The following is a 21,039-nucleotide window of genomic DNA, read 5'->3' as shown; positions in this document are numbered from 1 at the left end:
TTCTTCATATATAGCAATGACGTTTTTTCATATTGATAACAAACTGGCTTAAGGATGGAATTTTTATCATCATCCAGGCACGGAAATACTGTAATGTCAGTTTGGTGTGTTTCGCTAGATTTCGAATTTCCAGTTCGTCCCCTTGAGACTGTGTCCAATTTCTGTGGGCTACTGGACACTGCCTGTGGTGTTGGCGATGGGAGTCTTCGGAACTGCCTGTCAATTCCTTAAGCAAGCTCGCAAGGATTGGGCATAGAAGATTTCGCCTGTCTACTGGGCTAGAAGTTATATCATAATAGCATATCTGCATCAGTAGTGAGGAACGGTTGCAGCATCGTGGTCCAGAAGGTCACGCGAGTTACACCTTCCATGGCGGTGTACTGTGTGCAGCGATACATTACATTCAAGTGGAGCATACCGTACGTCCCCTAACGGTGATGATGAGCGTACGCCCACTGTGTTTAACGATACGCGAACATGCCTCACGATTCTGGCTGAAGAGACCAAATTATGAAAAAAATACTCATATTTAGTGATTATATTTGCACTGTTAAGAGATAATGTCAAAAATAACAATACTAAGTTAAAATTGCTTAGATAGGAAAAATAGGAAGAAAAACCTATGGCTTTCTTCCAGATGTTCGTGAAAGGGTAGGGATGAAACATAGCAAGATTACACATGGATTGCTGCACTTACTGACCGAATATCGACCCTACCCAGCATATCTTTTTTTGGTTGGGGAAAAGGGACAGTCCATTTTTGACTGGAGGGGACTCAAGAGCACGTAGATTTCGTGTGCCCCACATACCATGAAGTAACGCACAGCCTGAGATCAGAACTTAGATCATGAGATGTAGCGTGGCTGTTGAGAGATGTTGAGCAATTTGAGATATGGAACAACTTAACGGAAGTCGTTTCAAAGAAAGCATGGAACTATTACATCGGTAATACGTGGGACTAGCTGGACACCTTTTAGGCATGATCCCCCGTACATTGGCTGTGGAAAAGAGTTATGTATTAGCCAGATATGACTCAATAATTCAGATGACGCATCAGTTGCGAGATGCTGATTTATGAAACAGATGTAATTAGTTTTGAAGATGTACGTGCTGTTCGTAGAACATGGTGGTGTGTTTGGAAAAATTTGTAAAACAGTAGTTGTAGTCATACAATGAAGGCTTTCGCAACCGGATGTTTCTGCTGAAGAAAATTCTTCCTGGTTGTATGGCCGTGGTCCATGGAACTCTTCTATCCCTGACGTTTCGTCCAAAGCTACGTTGGACATCTTCGGAGGTGCTCCTGGTTGTGCTGAGTCTTGCCGACTGACGAGTCGGACGTCGAAGAACGGCCTAAATACTTCGAGAAGCCATCGAAATATATAAACATGGGGATAATTTTAACAAAAAGGAAGAAGCTATGAAACTCAGCGATATATGGACAGTGGCGATACAGAATCGATGAGAAGTTCCTATCTTTGACGTACTGTGATCGATAGTTCTATTTTATCCTTGACAAGGTTTATCTCTGCTATCACGTGAAATCCAGACCACGCCCACTTTCCATAGTATTAAGGCCGTTCTTCGACGTCAGACTCGTAAGTCGGCAAGACTCAACACAACCAGGAGCACCTCCGAAGATGTCCAATGTAGCTTTGGACGAAACGGCAGGGATAGAGGAGTTCCATGGACCACGGCCATACAACCCGGAAGAATTCTCGACAGTAGCTGCAGTGTTTCAGTAGATATTAGAGGCCCATCTCCCCATGCGAGGGACGGTAACTTGCCGGAAACCGTCCGTCGAGGCTATGTATTCGTTTTAGAGTAGGGATCAGGATTGTAATTAGAGCAGGAACTAGGTTTATACTAACGAAAACTGGCGCAATATGTAATTCAGATGACGAGAGCTCTCATTTGAAACTATTCCGAATTGTTTCCGTGTCAGATTACAATTAATATACATCTGTTTTTGGGCTAGTGGCTCGCACATATATGTCTTACCTACCCAAACACTTTGACCTGTTCTAGCCCAACCTATCTCGTTGCTTTCAACCTGTTTGCTTGGGATTTCTTTCTGCTTCTAAGTAGGCCGTTGGAGGAATAGATGTTCATGATGTGTTGTGAGTGAAATATTGCACGTGATTCAGAGTGTATCAGAGCGAAACACTGGTTAACTGTATTTGTACTCGCGCTGGTTAAAATGCCACACACTTAGACTAATGAAGAATACGCAGACATGATGTATGCTTACGGCTTCTGTGATGGGAGTGCTCCAGTTGCTGTCGAAGAATACCATCGGCGCTGTCCGACACCTTTAATTCCTCAGTGCGGAGTGTTTACCAGAATTTCCAGCACACTGCACGGAACAGGTACCATATTCTACCAATTTCACATTTTTTTGTAACGTAGTTCAACAACCTGTGCAGTGACAGCAACACATTGTTGAAATGATACAGTGTAGACATACCATGGTGAACATTACACGCGGAAAATTTGTACCCATTTCACGTAAAGCGTTTCCACATCCTACATACGGGTGACGATGCCACACGACTTGAATTTTGGCACTGGTTAAAATAAAAGAAAGGAAAAGAAAACTGAGGATCTGTAAGATGAGGATCGGTTTCGCTTTAGGAAAACTAAAGGCGCCAGAGAGGCAGTTCTGACGTTGCTGTTGATAATGGAAGCAAGACTGAAAAAAAAAGACTCATTCATAGAACTTTTTGGCCTGGAAAAATTGTCTGACTATGTAAAATGGTGCAAGATGTTGGAAATTCTGAGAAAAATAAGGGTAATTGTAGGGAAAGACGGGTAATATACAACATGTACAAGAACTAAGAGGGAACAATGAGAGTGGAAGACCAAGAACGAAGTGCTTGGATTAAAACGGGTGTAAGACTGGGATGTAGTCTTTCGCTCCTGCTGTTCAAGTTCTACGTCGAAAAAGCAGTAACGAAAATAAAGGAAAGGTTCCAGAAAGGGATTAAAATGCATGGTGGAAGGATATCAATGTTAAGATTCGCTGATATCCCCAGTGAAGTGAAGAATAATTAAAGGATCTGTTGAATGGAATGAACAGTCGAATGAGTACGTAGTAGAGATGAGAACAGCGAGAAACTTACCATAATTGGTGATCACAAAGTAGATGAAGTTAAATAATTCCGCTACCAAGCAGTAATACATCGCATGATGGAGGGGAGCAAAGAGGATATAAAAAGCAGACCTGCATTGGAAAGAAGTGCATTCCTGGCCAGGAGAAGTCTACTAGTCTCAAACATATGTCTTAATTTGAGGAAGAAATTTCTGAGAATGTACGTTTGGAGTACGGAATTGTATGGCAGAGAGGCATGGACTGTGAGAAAAACGGAACACAAGACAGTCGAAGCATTTGAGATGTAGTGCTACAGAAGAATGTTGAAAATTTGGTGGAGTGGTAAGGTAAGGAATGAGGTGGTTCTCCGCAGAACTGGCGAAGAAGGGACAGGATGATAGGGTATCTGTTAAGGATACTAGAAGAAGCTGTAGAGAGTAAGCATTGTATAGGAAGACAGAGATTGGGATACATCAAGCAAATAATTGAGAACTTAGGTTGCAATTGCTACTTTGAGATGAAAGGGTTGGCACAGGAGATGAATTAATGGCGGGCTGCATCAAAGCAGTCAGAAAACTTATGATCAAAGAAAATAACAATCGTCATTTGCTTTCATTAATATTAATTATTGACGAGGCCAACTTTAAACGGAATGGCGTCAACAACATATCACAGTTACCGCTGGTAGGAAAATCCACACGCTATAGTGCAAACCAGTTTCCAACTTCGTCGTTTGCCGATTAATGGTTGCTGCGACATGATCAGTAACAAATTAATGAGTCCAGTTATTTTAGAGCCTGTTGTTGCCTATTCGTACGACAGAGCCCCTACACATTTTACCAGACGAATGGGGGAACATCTTCACCATACTTAGCCTAATCGCTGGATTGCCTACGATAGTACAATTAACAGGCCATCAAGAGCGCCAGGCCTTACACCATTAGATTTTTGTTTATAGCTTCAAGACTACTCTCCCACACAGCTGATAACCAGATAAGTATTGATCGGCCAAAACTATGTTCAATTGCCGTTCATTGTTTTAGTAGCGGTAAATTAGTGCTTGACATCATAATTTTTCATGTTTGGCGGTACAGTAGGATACGCCTGTCAGAGGCGTATCTCACTGTTATATGAAGTTGTAACGACCTGACTGAAACAGTTGCACAGTAGCCGAGGTCACGTCGTAAGACGCTGGAGCCAATTATGCAAACAAGCGCCTCCCGCTAATGGAGTAGTGCCCGCCTTGGGGTGTTTACTCAGATTGCGCCGCCATAAATCTTCGCGGTTGCTGGAGTCCTCCGCGGCGCGACCCCGCAGGTTTCGTCTCCGCAGCGGATTATCAGACCGCCTCCAGTGCTTCCGGCGCCTCCAGCGCCCGCTCCATAAATCCCGGCGGGCGCCCACGCAGAGGGTGGGAGATTTGTGGCGTCGCTGCCGGGCCGCTATCACTGCCGAGGAAACCGATACCGCGTCCAGGCGAACCGGGGCGAGCTGAGTAAACAGGCTCTGTTTGCGGTCCGCTGCCACCGCCGGCTCATGTTTGCCGTCCCAGGGGTGTTTCTGATTGGCTCGACCACACCCGATGCTTAACACTAGCCGCGTCCGCCGCCCCTGTCCCAAGGCGCGCCAATTGGATGTCTGCCTTGCACGTGGACGGGTCGAGTGTCGGTCTGACTAGTGGGGCGAATTCAGCATCAGCTGCGGTTCGGTACTGCTGGTTACGTACTTACGTCGAAAGATCATGGGAAACATCCTCCATTGCCCGTCAAAAATATTTAACATGCACGTGCTAGTAAGTGTACTCCGGCCTCACAGTGGGCCTAGTCACTCCAATAATCCAGTAGTTCACCATGGCCGTCTTGCATACTGCCACCAAAATTCTCCCTTGATCTCTTCGATTATATGGAGTTGATTTTGAAACTGAGACGTTGATAGTGTGGTTTGCCCACTGTCGTGTGTGTGAGAATCAGCCTTATAATCGGTTAGACGCTGCACACCGTGATTCCCTCTTCTGTGCCAGTCTTTTCATGTATACTTCTTACACCCAAAGTCGTAAGTTACTTGCTGGATGTACTGCAATCTCTCTCTCTCTCTCTCCCCCCCCCCCCCCCTTTGGCTTCACCCTCTACACACCTATCTAGTGCCGTAAAAGATACTCTTTGATGCACTAAACAAAACACACATCATTCTATCCCTTCTTTTAGTCTATATTTTTCAAATATTCTTTCGTTCGTCGTTTCTGCGGAGAAACTCATATATGAAGGGCTTATTTCAATAGTGGTACAAATCCATTACATCCGCTTTTCTGTCTATAATGCTTCTGAAATTAATGAGCCAAACAAACAGAAACGAAGGTTTATCACTAGCAAGAAGCCATATGCTTGAATATCTCAACTGCAGATATTTCAGCGCTCATTTAACTTTAGGACTCTGTATCTCAATATGAACAAAAATGGACTTGTACCACTATTGAAATAAGCCCTTCATATGTGCACTAGATTTTCAGCAGCCTACTGTACCATCACAGCTTTAACCCACCAATTCTCTTGTTATCGGTTTTGAGCGATGGGAAGACCTCAGACGAATGTAGTCTAATAAATATGTAGTTTCATAACTTTCGGTCAAATAATTTGATCAAAATTAGCAACTTCTCATATTTCTGCACCGCCCATTTAAATGGTAATTCGATTAAATATTCTCCCCAGAAAACCAAATTTAATGTCATTCTAATTTCGAGTAATACTGAAGATTTTATGATTTTTAATGATTTTCAAAGTAAATGTTGTCGTTTATGTAACAGAAATACTTAAAAAAAAACATAAAACGCAACGATTTTTGTGTAAAATCTAGAGAAAGTAGTGTAACTGTGCTGTGCCAATTGTAGCTTTGTAAAGTAGATACTCCTGCCACTGACGGTTTGTAAAGATATTCACATATATCCTTTGTGAAAAGGCGCATTCTAAAACTGAATGGCTCACGGAAGAAAGTTCCAGAGTTCAGTTTAGTAACAATTAGCTCACTAAGTGGCGTTCCCCGGATATGCATTTATTCCTGTTTTCCATTAGTCCATCTTCTGCTTCCCCCCCCCCTCTCTGTGTCCATCTCTTCCTGTCCCCCCACCCCATTTCTGTCGATTTCCTCCTTCCCTCCCTCTTTGTCCACCTCCACCACCTCTCACTCTTCGTTAATCTCCTCCTATCCCCCTCTCTATCCATCTGCTATGCCCTTCTCCACTTGCCCCTCACCCCTCTCTCTGTCCATCTGCCTCTCACCTCTCTCTCCGTCCATCTGCTCCTCCCTCTTCTCTCTGCCCATATGCCCTTTTCCCATCTGTCCATTTGCTCCTTCCGCCTCTGTTCATTTGCTCTTTCCCCCTCTGCACATCTGCTCCTCCCCTCTCTCCCCATCTATCTCTTCCCTCTCTTCATCTGCCTCCTCCTCTCCCCTCTCTGTCTATCTCCCCTTCTGTCCATCTGCGTCTTCCCCCACCCTCTGTCCATCTTCTGCTCTCTCTCTCTCTCTCTCTGTCCATCAATATCCTCCTGCCCCTCTCTGTGTCAATCCCCTACTGCTTCGATCTCTGTCCATCTGCTCCTTCCCCCCCTCTCTCTGTCCATCTGCTCAATACCCCTCTGTGCGGCTCCCATTCCTCCTCTCTGTGTCCATCTCCTCCTTACTCTTCTGTGATGGTCCATCTCCTTCTCCACTGTTCCCTCACCACGATGTCACTTCCACCCCAAAAGGAGCTTACTGATTCTCAACCACACAGCATTTCTCCTCAGATAGTAACTAACATGTTTGAAATCGATCCAACGATTTAGAAGGAGCTTCTTGTATGCGCCTTCGCAAGTCTACGCACATGTCACAACTATTTGACTTACATTTAACATATTTCACACATATTTGTTGACATATTTCACTTGTATCTCTAGCGAATTTCGACCTGCAGTTTCATTTTCACGCAGATTTTTGTTTTTGACGTCATATCTCCGGTACTATGTGTTGTACAATGACGTAATTTTGCAGGTACATCCAGTGTTATATGTGGATACTGTCAGCGAAATGCGTTATTAGCAGGGTTAGTGGTAAAGAAGTAATAAATTAAAATGTGATGCATGATGCGGAAGTTTTTCACTCAGTGTTTTGACGTCATATAAACTTGAACTTTGTGTCGTGCAATCATATATGATTTTTCAATTACGTTCAGTGAGTATATGAATGCTGACTGCAAAAAAAAAAAAAAAAAGTTGTAACTAATGCGGCAGTTGTACTGTGGGAAAAGCGAAAATGTAGTAACCGATAAACTTTCCTCCTCCATAATTTTACGGGAGTGTCATCTAGGTAAAGTCTCGTAAAAGTTCGAAATTATGTGTAAAGTTTGTTGCAAATGACGAAGTCCTCTCATTCTCCAATATTGAATGAATACATTCTGGCTTTCTGGGCGTCGTGAGCTACATTTCTTTTTCGCTTCCACCCCAACTCCCTTGAGAGGCAGGTGGTTCTTACCCCCACGGTATTTCTTTCCAGACAGTACGTGATAAGTGCACCATGTTTTGTTGAAATAGTTCCAGTGGTATAGAAGGAGATGTAGAACATAATTAATTACATACATCCACTTTTATAATATATAAGGGTTAGTCTGATGACAGAAGGTTTTTTTTTCTATTCACCACAGTCTGCTAGCAATTAGTTTCATATGAGCTGCTAGAAAACACTGTCTGCTATATACTCGTAAACTCCTTTGTTTTACTGTATTTATGTCCTTGTGTTCGAATTTAATCAAACTTAGAATATGCGATACCTCAACATATGCACTTACCTTCGCCGACCCCTACTTATGAGTCAGTTTTGTAGCTACGACAATAGCCCTCTGTGTAGCTTTAGCGGGAAGTATTCATCTATTCAGGAAAATATGTTAGTTATCCGCAGACAGTGTTATTGTATCACTGTATATGATTTACATAATCTCTTTCCTCTTGTAAACAAGATAAGTTAGTGGTTTAGACTAATGCCAAGCGGCCTATTCAGTGCTGAGTGGAGCCGAGTCGTATATTAATTTTTGGAGTTCGCAATCGTTCTCATTCGATGCTGCTGCAGCACTGCGAACGCCGAAGCGAAGCTAGGTCTCATGTTGTGTAGATCTGTGACACTAGGCAGCCTGCCTTGCTGTAGCAGTGTGAAACGTGGAATAATATCTAAAGCGTCTGCAGAAAACTTCGTTTCCGTGATATAGAACTTTAACTTGTCACACAATGAAGAAAACGACTGGACTGTTTCTGAGTTTCTGTTATGCCTCAAGACGTCACACATTTTTTCAGTTCATTTACATGTCCAGTGTCCACTGTAATATATTCCGTAGTCTGTATAAGTTAAAATGTCAAAATCAATGGTTAGTTGTCTCAGCACGGAACCTATTACAAGAGCTGGTTCGGGAGTGAATATGCCTGATAAAAGCTTCTTTTGTTTGTACTAAACTCTCTCCCCAGATGGTTCTGCGCTTTGTCTTTTTGCCTTTCGTGTTCGAGGAATTATATGCAGTGGAGGGTACGCTGTTGGACAGCAGTAAGTCGCGAGATGTACGACCGTGTAAATCTCCAATACAATACGATGAAATATGTAGCAGTATACAGCAATAAACCTTCGGACTTGGTTTCAAAAGCAAGTAAGACTGCAGATTTTAAAATGAGGAAAGTGAAGGATTCAGCCGGCAGCTGTGGCCGAGCGGTTCTAGGAGCTTCAGTATGGAACCGCGCGACCGCTACGGTCGCAGGTTCGAATCCTGTCTCGGGCATGGATGTGGGTGATGTCCTTAGGTTGGTTAGGTTTAAGTAGGGCTAAGTTCTAGGGGACTGATGACCTCCGATGTTAAGTCCCATAGTGCTCAGAGCCATTTTTTGAAGGATTCATGTAAGAATACGTGGATGGTGCGTAGTAACACATCACCGAACTTAAGCTTCACAGCGGAAAAGAAAAGTTTTTGAAAATCAGCCTAAGGAAGGTGAGTCTGATGTACTCTAATGTACGCTAATTTGCCTTGAAAAGTACATGTTAATTTCTACAAAATTAATCGATACAAAATTAATCTTTACACTACAAATTTATGACGGATTAACTCTGAGAACAGAAGTAGATAGTATCGCTGTATATAGTAATCATTCGCTTGCTTTTACAATATGATGTGATTTCAAAGCTGGCATTTTGTTTCGAATAATACGACAGACATAAATCATTGTCTGTTCTTAGCTGGTCGAAAACTGAGTGCAATTGTTTGGAACAACGCAACGTGCAGTTTCTCATTTAAAGGAAGACATTAACGAGCCACGATTATCTACTCTGAGTTTAGCCCCAGGTGCTGGCACTTGAATTTTACAATGTGGAAAGTCTGACTCGAGGTCCACATGGTCTCTTGAAAGAAGCTAAGCATCTACTTTTATGTAGAGTTACTGTTCTCGGCAAGGAAAGATAAATGTGTCGCCTTGGATGCTTGGGTAGGCTACATTCACCCCAGTACTGCAGACGTTTGCAGACATTAAGGATCACGCGTGTTACATACTTTCTTTTGCAATAGGACATTGACGGTAGTGTGGAAACGACTGTAGATGAAAGTGGGTAAAAAACCTACTGCTATACGTGGAGGAGCATTCAAGGTTTAAAACGTTTGACACGGTTGTCTAAGTAAAAAATAGTGTAATGGTGTACATGACTCCATCTAGTTCCTGTTTACGCTCAAAGAAAAAAATAAAATGAATCAACGCACCTCGAAAGAATGATCCTAATGGGACAGAAATCGGTAGATCAATGTACAGTACGTGCACAAACAAATAAATGAATACAGTTTCAGAAAAATTGGATTATTCATTCAAGAGCAAGGACTTCATAAATTGAGCAGTTCAGTAACGCATTGGTCCGCTTCTGACCCTGATGTAAGCTGTTATTAGGCTTGGCACTGATTGATGGAGTTGTTGGATGTCCACCTGATGGATATCATGCCAAATTCTGTCCATCTGATGCGTTAGATCCTCAAAATGCCGAGCTGGGTGGAGGGTAGTGCCCATAATTCTGGAAACGTTCTCAGCCAGGAATATTGAGGAGAGATCCAGCGACCTTGCTTTTCAAGGTAGGGTTTGGAAAGCACGAAGACGAGCAATAGAAATTCTCGGCGTGTGCGGGCGTGCGTTGTCTTGCTGAAATATGGGCCCTAGACGGCTTGCCATGAAGGGCAACAAAACGGTTTGTAGGATATCGTCGATGTACCGCTGTACTATCAGGGTGCTGTGGATGGCAGCCCAAGGGATCCTGCTAAGACATGAACTGAAATGTAATGGAACTCTAGACCGTCATTCCTGGTTGTCGGGCAGTATAACGGGCGACATTGTCTGTGACGTCCCCAGACATATCTTCGCCAGTCATCGAGGCTCAGTTCGAAGCGGGAGTCATCGCTAAAGACAGACTCCAGGCCGAATGTGACCGATACCACAGCAAATGGGCTCGTTGATGTACAGAGGTGACTGGTAGTCGGCGCAAGGGGAACCGTGAACTAGGTCGACCTCTTCCTTCTTGACGCTGTGTTCGGCCTGTTGGGCCATCGTTCACCCATTCCTGCCAACACAATCGAATAGTGGCATCGCTACTGCTTATATGTCGAGCTATTCGACGATTACTCCTGTAACACGCCAGGAAGTACAAATGGGTGGGGTACTTTAAACTGTCTTCTCGTTTCGTGACCGTTGCTTTCCTTGACCGTGCGCCCTGTCCACACCACGTACCTGATAATCCCGCGGCGGTCATACTGTTCTGCTCCACACTGCTGTTGGCTTGCCTGAAATTATCTACCGAAATATGCAAGCGGGTTTAGGGGAGTCACTCATTGTTAAAACACAACACTGTCCTAAGTATGGTATGAACATCTATATTCTGAGACGATATGGAAACCACAGGTTGCACTTTCTACACTCTAAATCGTAAATGTTATCCCAATTAACAATCTTGATGATTAACAGTCCAAAAATATTCGGACGAGCGTACGCGCAACCGACACGACGCGGGTGGTTGTTGATGATGCGGAAGCCGAATGATCGAACGAAAGTTCTTAAGCTAGTCACACATACGGATACCTGGTAACAGTCAGTCCTCCTTGTCACTAGTAATGATATAACACTGTTCGTAAAGCTAATTTTTCAGTTCTTAGTTCTCACTTGTACGAGCGTGCGCGTAACCGTCGCGGCGCGGTTGATTGTTGATAATGCGGAAACGCGATGATCGAACGCACGTCCTCACGCACGCTACAAGACACTGGCACTTGACTGAACTCTTTTATGGTAACTAATTTTTACTGATTCACATTGGTTCATTCTGGGAGACCGAACACGGCGCGGATAATCGATGCTGTGCGACACGCAACGAGAGGAAACACAAATACGTTATCGACGGCACTGCTCATTTTTTCATTACTTCTTGACGCACTTTCCTCTGAATCACTTCTATATTTCATCACTTTACTATAACAGCACTTGTAGCAACACTTCAACCTGAATACTAGAAAAAGCCTCTCACATGCAGAGCTACATACTAAATGTTGTGGCGTAACAAGACAGCTACGCCACATTGAAGTAGCCGAAAGGCACGCGTTATTTCAAGGAGGCTAGATAGAGGTCTGAAACAGGATACTTATTAATGTTATAAAGAAAAGTATGCAGCTCCTCAAATACTTAACTTTATTCCATGTTGTGGTACATCGCTGTTGATAATACAAATAAGACTATCTTCAGATACGGTTAATGGCGCCTTGCTATGTCGTAACCATGGACTTAGCTGAAGGCTATTCTAACTGTCTCTCGGCAAATGCGAGAAAGGCTTCGTCAGTATAGTCGCTAGCAAAGTCGTCGTACAACTGGGGTCGAGTGCTAGTCCGTATCTCGAGACCTGCCTTGTGGTGGCGCTCGGTCTGCGATCACACAGTGGCGACACGCGGGTACGACATGTACTAAATGGACCGCGGCCGATTTAAGCTACCATCTAGCAAGTGTGGTCGACCCTTCGGCCCCTCCTGTCTCTTTACGGGCGCATGCACCGCATGTTGACGTGCACCCTGGACTAGGTTTTCAGGCGTTTCCTAGCTCCCCTCGGACCGAATGGCCGGGTGCGGGTGGCACAGCCTCGCCTGTTGTTAGGCTCCCCACCTCATCGCATACGTCAACATGGGGTCCTCCCCACGGCGGGCGGAAGCCTTATCACACGACCGTTCGCCGATTTGCGGGGGAGGAATGTGATGTCACCGCCAGACACCACACTAAACAACATAACAGTACCGTGTCCCGCGCTCGGCTCTCTACACACGCGGCTGCCCGCAAAGATACTTCACAACTAAGCCAGCGATATGACAATACGCTTACGAGCATTGGCCTCTTTCAGCTGCACGTCCCCTCTCAAATGCTGACATCGGTATATATTGTTCACGCATTGGTCTGTGACGTATAGTAACCGTTCAGCTGAGTATACACAATAATATTCACGAAGACTCTATGCCCTGGTTCCGACATGTGCCCTACCTTTGCCAGCTGTGCTATGAAACTGCGCTGCAGCGTCACACCTTCATCCATCGACCGCCAAGGTTTACAATTTTTCATTTCTCATCGATACCTGTAAGAATATGAGTTTGTGACCAATTTACATAACTCCTTCGTCGTGCGTCTTTTTTTGTCTTAGGGTGTATTTCAGTAATGAACTATCTATCTTTCTATTTAGCTTTCAAAAATCATGTTAAGTACGATTGCAGAAAATACAGAGGACTTAAAATACCTGGAAAAATGATTACTGGCAAAAATTAAACAGTACTATTTTTCCCAGGCGATTACACTCCGGAAAACTCCGCAGAGGGAGGTGGTACAGCTCAGATGCCAGCACTTTCGATGATCGTCCGGCCATCTTGATTTAGTTTCATATAACAATTTATCACGTACCTCCGTAACGCGAAGCGTGCTAATTTGCAAGACAAGGCAGTGAGACAGGCCCGGATCGAATCCACGCGATGGATTAACGATCTTGGGTTGGTACAACGGCCTGCCTGAGTGTAGTTTCAGGCGAGTTTCACGCAAGGTTTGGCAAATGCTGGGCTGGTTCCTACACTGCACCTCAGAGAAACCTCATCGTCGACGGTGCGTTATACTCTAACTTGCAACTTACGTCCTCAATTATTTGCTGGTCATATTCCAATCTCTCACTTCCTCTACAGTTTTTGCTCTCTACAGCTCCGTCTAGTACAATGGAAGTCATTCCCTGATGTCTTAATAGACGTCCTAGCATCCTGCCCCTCCTCCTTCTCAGTGTTTCTAACAAATTCTTTCCTCTCCGATTTTGCGCAGAACCTCCTCTTTCCTTACCTTATCAGTCCATCTAATTTTTAGCATTCGCCTGTAGCACCACATCTCAAATGCTTCGATTCTCTTCTGTTCCGGTTTTCCCACAGTCCATGTTTCACTACCATACAATACTGCGGTCCAGACGTACATTCTCAGAAATTTATTCCTCAAATTAAGGCCTAAGTGTGATACTAGTAGACTTCTCTTGGCCAGGAATGCCCTTTTTTGCCAGTGCTAGTCTGCTTTTGATGTGCTCCTTGCTCCGTCCATCATTGGTTACTTTGCTGCCTAGGTAGCAAAATTACTTAATTTCATCTACTTCGTGAGCATCAGACCTGATGTTAAGTTTCTCGCTGTTCTCATTTCTGCTACTTCTCATTCCTTTCCTCTTTCTTCGATTTATTGGTTGGTTCAAATGGCTCTGAGCACTATGGGACTTAGCTTCTAAGGTCATCAGTTCCCTAGAACTTAGAACTACTTAAACCTACCTAACCTAAAGACATCACACAGATCCATGCCCGAGGCAGGATTCGAACCTGCGACCGTAGCGGTCGTGCGGTTCCAGACTGAAGCGCCTAGAACCCCTCGGCCACTGTGGCTGGCTTCGATTTATTCTCAATCCATATACCGTACTCTTATTCATACCATTAAGCATATCAAGTATTTTTCTTCACTTTCTCTAAGGATAGCAATGTCATCAGCGAATCGTATCGTTGACATCCTTTCACCTTGAATTTTAATTCCACTCCTGAGTCTTTCTTTTATTTCCATCATTGCTTCTTCGACATACGGATTGGACAGTGCTACCCCTATTTCTCTCACAATTTCGAACATCTTGCACCATTTTACATTGTCAGACGCTTTTTCCAGCTCTGCAAATCCTATGAACGTGCCTTGATTTTTCTTTAATCTAGCTTCCATTATCAACCGCAGGGTTAGAATTGTCTCTCTGGTGCCTTTACCTTTTCTAAAGCCGAACTGATCGTCGTCTAGCACATCCTCAATTTTCTTTTCCATTTTTTTTGTATGTCAAATTTCCTTTACTTAACGTCTGTGGTCACAAACATTTTGTTAACAGATTACCGGTTCCGGTCCATCATGACCGTCTTCAGAACTGTTTTACATAAACGATGTCCTAATGCTTTGTATGTTATTCTCGTCAACAACTTGGATGCATGAGCTGTTAAGCTGATTGTGCGATAATTCTCGCACTTGTAAGTTTTCTGTGGATGATATTTTTCCGAAAGTCAGATGGTATGTCGCCAGACTCCAATGAGTACAGGACTACAAAGCAACGAAAAGTAGGCACTTACCAGATGACTTGGAAGAGGATTACACGACAATCTATGATTTTTGCAATTTGTGGTATTTATGGTTCGTGAAGTTCAGAACTCAAATATGCCTCTCTCAAAGCAATTCGATGCAACTCTCAAAAATACTCGACAAAAATGTTTAATATGCTAAGATAAGGTACGTAGTTGTCGATGAGCAATGTGGATCTGTGGTGGAGTGCTCGCTCCCTGTGTGGAGGGCTTTTGTTCAACTCCCGGTAGACTCAAATTACTAAACAAAGGCGCATATTCTAGGAGCATTTCCCCGAAGCTTGCAATATATAAAACACACGAGAACTGGTAGACCATAGATCGTCTCCTTTTTTTTTCATTACCTTTTTCGTTGAGTACGAGTAGATCATTTAAATATAAATGGCTCTGAGCACTATGGGTCTTAACATCTGTGGTCATCAGTCCACTATAACTTAGAACTACTTAAACCTAACTAACCTAAGGACGTCACACACTTCCATGCCCGAGGCAGGATTCGAACCTGCGACCGTAGCGGTCACGCGGTTCCAGACTGAAGCGCATAGAACAGCACGGCCACACCGGCCGGCCTATTTAAATATAAAATTCATCAAGTATGTGCTAATGAACACATCTAGTTGTCATTTTATGAAAAAAATGCATGTTTTCTTACATCGAATTGTACATTGCACACAAATATCCTTTTTTCATTGCGAACCAACATTGTGGATCACCGATCATTTATAAAAGATGGATAGTAAAGATTCTGTAATTAAAAAACTTACAAATTATATTTGTTTCTGTCTTTTTGTATTTAATGCTTCACATAAATTCTCATAGAAGATGCATATTTTTTTGAAACTCTGATTGCGCCACAATTAGATGCGGGGCCCGACACACCAAGCAGACACTCTTATCACATAGCTACACTGCTTACCGGTAACGAAAACGCCTTAGTTTAGCACAGAATCTCCAATCATTGTGATGTAAGGGCCGCACTGGCACTTCCATTAGGTTACAAGTCAAGACCAAGCTATAGCCCACGTTTTACGAAATATCAGTGCCTTCGTCATTAAGAAGTACGATGCAATGTTTCTTCGGACATGCATGCATGTATTTCAGAAGAAACATTGCATTGTAATTCTTAACAGCACAGGCACTGATATTTCGCATTTATTCGCCAATACGAAGCCGTCGACTCTCACTAAATATGCCCTTCCTGGATGGGAATATACGTAAGGTACGAATGCACCACGTGACAAATGGACGATAACAGACTCTTAATACTATTAACTGCCTTTATTTTGATTTGCAGTTATATCCCTTTTGTGCCTTTTGCGTGGATTCATGTTAATACAAAAAAAAAAAAAAAAGGCTGGAAGCTAGAGAGTGAGTACAGAGATTTTAAAGAGAAATGGAGACATAAATATTTAGTGAACGAATCAGGAAATAGGCAATGTGTATAATATGCAATAAAACAATAGCATTTCGCAAAAAAATACTATATAAGGCGTTATTATGAGACAAAAAATTCTCAGAGTTATTCCAAGTCTATCGGAAGCCAAGACACGGGTTTTTCAAACGCGGGTCTGAAATCTCAGAAAACGTTGTTTAAGAAAGTACATGTTGAACAAGAAGTACCAAGTACAGTAAACGCTGAACAAGAAGCAGCAACTCGTGCTAGTTTCCGTAAGGCTCACTCAATAGCAAAAAACGGAAAACAGTTTACTGGCGGCGAATTAATAAAGGACTGGATGATTGCAGCAGTTGAAGAAATGTGTCCAGAAAAATCTAATTTATTGAAAAACGTCAGTTTTTCAGCAAACACTATGACCAGAACAGTAAATAATATTTATGAAAATATATTAACTCAGTTTTATGAGAAAACTAGATAGAGTGGTTCTCTTCGCCTATGAATGAGTCAACAGATGTTTCAGGGTCTGGACGGGAGATAATTTTCATTCGAGGAATGAAAAAAAAAATTATGAATTGTGTGAAAGGCTTCTCGACGTTCATAAACGGCCACGGTACAAGAAATTTTTAAAGGAGTAGTAAATTCTGTTCAGAGGAACACTCTTCAGGGGAAAAACTTAAGATGTATCACAACTCATGGTGGCAAAAACACGTATGGAAAAAATAAAGGTGACGTTGGTCTCCTGTCAAAGGCAGTTGAAAATTACGGTGGATCAAAACCATTGAGTGTACATTACATCATTCATCAACAATCTTTGTGCGAAAATGCTTGGATGTGTCAGAAGTTTTGAAGTCAGTTATGTCAGCTGCTTGTTACCTAAGGTCACATGCTCTTAATCATCGTCAATTCCGCTTGTTTTTAAATAAGATTGAAAATAATGACTTACCGTATTATACAGCAGAACGCTGGTTCAGCTGTGCAGAAGTTCTGATGCGAGTTTTTTAGCTCCAAACAGCAATTTAAATTTTCTTGAATGATAGGAATCGTCGTCCTCTGGCTAAGATACAAAACAGTGAATAGTTACGCAAATTATCGTTTTATAGAGATTTAGCTAACCACGTGAATGATCTTAATATGAAATTAGAAAAAGAAAAGCTGCTACTGCCTGGTTTGTAAGCAGATATGAAATCCTTTCGACAAAAAGTTGTTTCGTTTCACTCTCAACTGAACTAAAAATGTTTCACGCAAATTAATACAAGAGAAACGTTCAGTTAGCAGTCAGAGACTCCATTTCCAGTACGTTACACAATTGAAACTTCGAATGCCTTAAAAATAAATTTCGAGTATAGTTTTTTAAATGTTGATACAGCTGCAACCGGCAGAGCGGTTCTAGACGCTACAGTCTGGAACCGCGCGACCGCTACGGTCGCAGGTTCGAATCGTGCCTCGGGCATGGATGTGTGTGATGTCCTTAGGTTAGATAGGTTTAAGTAGTTCTAAGTTCTAGGGGACTGATGATCTCAGCAGTTAAGTCCCATAGTGCTCAGAGCCATTTGAACCATTTGAACACATGCAAACGACATCAAAATTTTTCAAAATCCTTTTAACGCCGATATCGACCCCATGAGCTTCAGATGGAAATTGTTGATTTATAATGTAGCGATTTTTATTAAAATAAATATTTAAATTAATCATTGCTGGAATTTTATGAGAGTCTCCCACTCACACAGTTTGACCAGTTGCATGAATTTTCTCGCGCTTTTTTTCCTCTTTCGGTACTACTTATCTCTGTGAAAATGAATGATTTCCAAAATTAAATATACAATAAGATCCAAGCTAACTGATGAAAATTTGAAGTCACTGCTGATAATGTCCTCTAGCAAACTTGATCTGCAGTTGCAAACAGCTGTACGTAGGAAGTTAGAGCTACACAAATGTCATTAATCATAATTACAATGCTCAGTTTCTTTGTGTGAATTTCCTGTGTATGTCACTTAGGTACGATAAATTTTCAGGAGATCTCTTATAATTAATTACGATTAAAATGTTCGGTTACATTAAATAATTCAGTTAATATATATCTTAACCGGTTATGAAATAAAATAAAATGAAGATATTTACTTATACCTCGCTTAAAAATTTGTCGAAAAACGGACATAGCATTATCTTTAGTGAAATGCGTAGCGTGCATAGATACTGTCTTAAGGGCATCCTAAATGAATAGGTATTTTAACGACCACAAATCGGCAATGGAATTCACAGACAGACACTGCAAGGGCAAGAGTTACCTTCCGCCAGTGAAGAATAGCTCTTGCTACATCGTTGCAGAGACTCTGCAAGATCGTCGCGGATACCCGAGCCGTGGTACTACCGACAACTACTGCGGCGCGAGGCGCGTTGCGACTAGTACAGCTGACTGTACACAGCGTTGTGGGAGCTTCTACTCTACAGCGGGCCAGTTTATAGGAGAATGTGTGACTTAGTGTTCATTTAGAGTGGCCAAATACACCGATCCAGGCCGGGAGGTATTTACTGAAATGTGGAATATCGTTCGTTAAGCGAGTCAGTATCTTAAATTTTCTTCTACTCGTTGTGCGAATCACTCGTTATGAGAGGTGCTCGATAAGCAAGGTTCGACGGTAATAAAAAAGAAAAATTACGGTCCGCTAGATACCACGCACGTCTGACCTGTTATCGTGGGCCGGATTGATGGTGTTCCCGGGCCAGTGTTGGCCCGCGGGTCGTAGTTTGGAGACCTCTGGTTAGGATTTTAAAAATTGTCGGAACACTTTAAAGTTGATTTTCTCGAGTACTTTTGAGAGTTGCATCCAACTGCTTTCGGAGAGGTATGTTTGAGTTGTGAACTGGACGTACCATAAATACACTCCTGGAAATGGAAAAAAAGAACACATTGACACCGGTGTGTCAGACCCACCATACTTGCTCCGGACACTGCGAGAGGGCTGTACAAGCAATGATCACACGCACGGCACAGCGGACACACCAGGAACCGCGGTGTTGGCCGTCGAATGGCGCTAGCTGCGCAGCATTTGTGCACCGCCGCCGTCAGTGTCAGCCAGTTTGCCGTGGCATACGGAGCTTCATCGCAGTCTTTAACACTGGTATCATGCCGCGACAGCGTGGACGTGAACCGTATGTGCAGTTGACGGACTTTGAGCGAGGGCGTATAGTGGGCATGCGGGAGGCCGGGTGGACGTACCGCCGAATTGCTCAACACGTGGGGCGTGAGGTCTCCACAGTACATCGATGTTGTCGCCAGTGGTCGGCGGAAGGTGCACGTGCCCGTCGACCTGGGACCGGACCGCAGCGACGCACGGATGCACGCCAAGACCGTAGGATCCTACGCAGTGCCGTAGGGGACCGCACCGCCACTACCCAGCAAATTAGGGACACGGTTGCTCCTGGGGTATCGGCGAGGACCATTCGCAACCGTCTCCACGAAGCTGGGCTACGGTCCCGCACACCGTTAGGCCGTCTTCCGGTCACGCCCCAACATCGTGCAGCCCGCGTCCAGTGGTGTCGCGACAGGCGTGAATGGAGGGACGAATGGAGACGTGTCGTCTTCAGCGATGAGAGTCGCTTCTGCCTTGGTGCCAATGACGGTCGTATGCGTGTTTGGCGCCGTGCAGATGAGCGCCACAATCAGGACTGCATACGACCGAGGCACACAGGGCCAACACCCGGCATCATGGTGTAGGGAGCGATCTCCTACACTGGCCGTACACCACTGGTGATCGTCGAGGGGACACTGAATAGTGCACGGTACATCCAAACCGTCATCGAACCCATCGTTCTACCATTCCTAGACCGGCAAAGGAACTTGCTGTTCCAACAGGACAATGCACGTCCGCATGTATCCCGTGCCACCCAACGTGCTCTAGAAGGTATAAGTCAACTACCCTGGCCAGCAAGATCTCCGGATCTGTCCCCCATTGAGCATGTTTGGGACTGGATGAAGCGTCGTCTCACGCGGTCTGCACGTCCAGCACGAACGCTGGTCCAACTGAGGCGCCAGGTGGAAATGGCATGGCAGGCCGTTCCACAGGACTACATCCAGCATCTCTACGATCGTCTCCATGGGAGAATAGCAGCCTGCATTGCTGCGAAAGGTGGATATACACTGTACTAGTGCCGACATTGTGCATGCTCTGTTGCCTGCGTCTATGTGCCTGTGGTTCTGTCAGTGTGATCATGTGATGTATCTGACCCCAGGAATGTGTCAATAAAGTTTCCCCTTCCTGGGACAATGAATTCACGGTGTTCTTATTTCAATTTCCAGGAGTGTATAAAGCAATTACAAAAATCGATTGCCGTGTGGTCCCCTTGCTATATTAAAGTATTCTGACGACTGTGAAAGTTGCAGTAGAAAGAAGGATATCTGTACTATATATTAGATACAACAGACAAGTGATTACAATGAAAGCAATACACACAATCATTGCTTCCAATCTTTGGTATGTTTCAAAGCGTAATCTGGCGCATTTAGAATGTCTAAACATTGTCGTATGGAATCAAAGAAAAGTTGGAACTGTCGTGAGCACTGTTCATAATTCGACGGGAACTGTTAAATTAAAGTTATGTCATTTGATGGCATGCATTGCTTATTCTACTGTGCAATTATGATTTCGGCCTTTGGCCGTTTTCAAGTACCACAGTGTTAAGCGTGATCAAACTTCTGTGAACGAAATCATCCTCGAAATATATTAAACCGATTTATATAATGCAGGTGTCACAGTATATAAATGAGAAGATATTAGCGAAGTTCCTGGCAGAAATAGAAGAAACATGTCTGACGTACATTTAGTAAACGTGCTGTAAAATAAATACCGAAAACAGTCATTAAAAGTCCAGGCACGA

The sequence above is a fragment of the Schistocerca piceifrons genome, chromosome 2, assembly GCF_021461385.2.
Source record: "Schistocerca piceifrons isolate TAMUIC-IGC-003096 chromosome 2, iqSchPice1.1, whole genome shotgun sequence".
NCBI lineage: Eukaryota > Metazoa > Arthropoda > Insecta > Orthoptera > Acrididae > Schistocerca > Schistocerca piceifrons.
Note: the sequence above shows the minus strand (reverse complement) of the source record.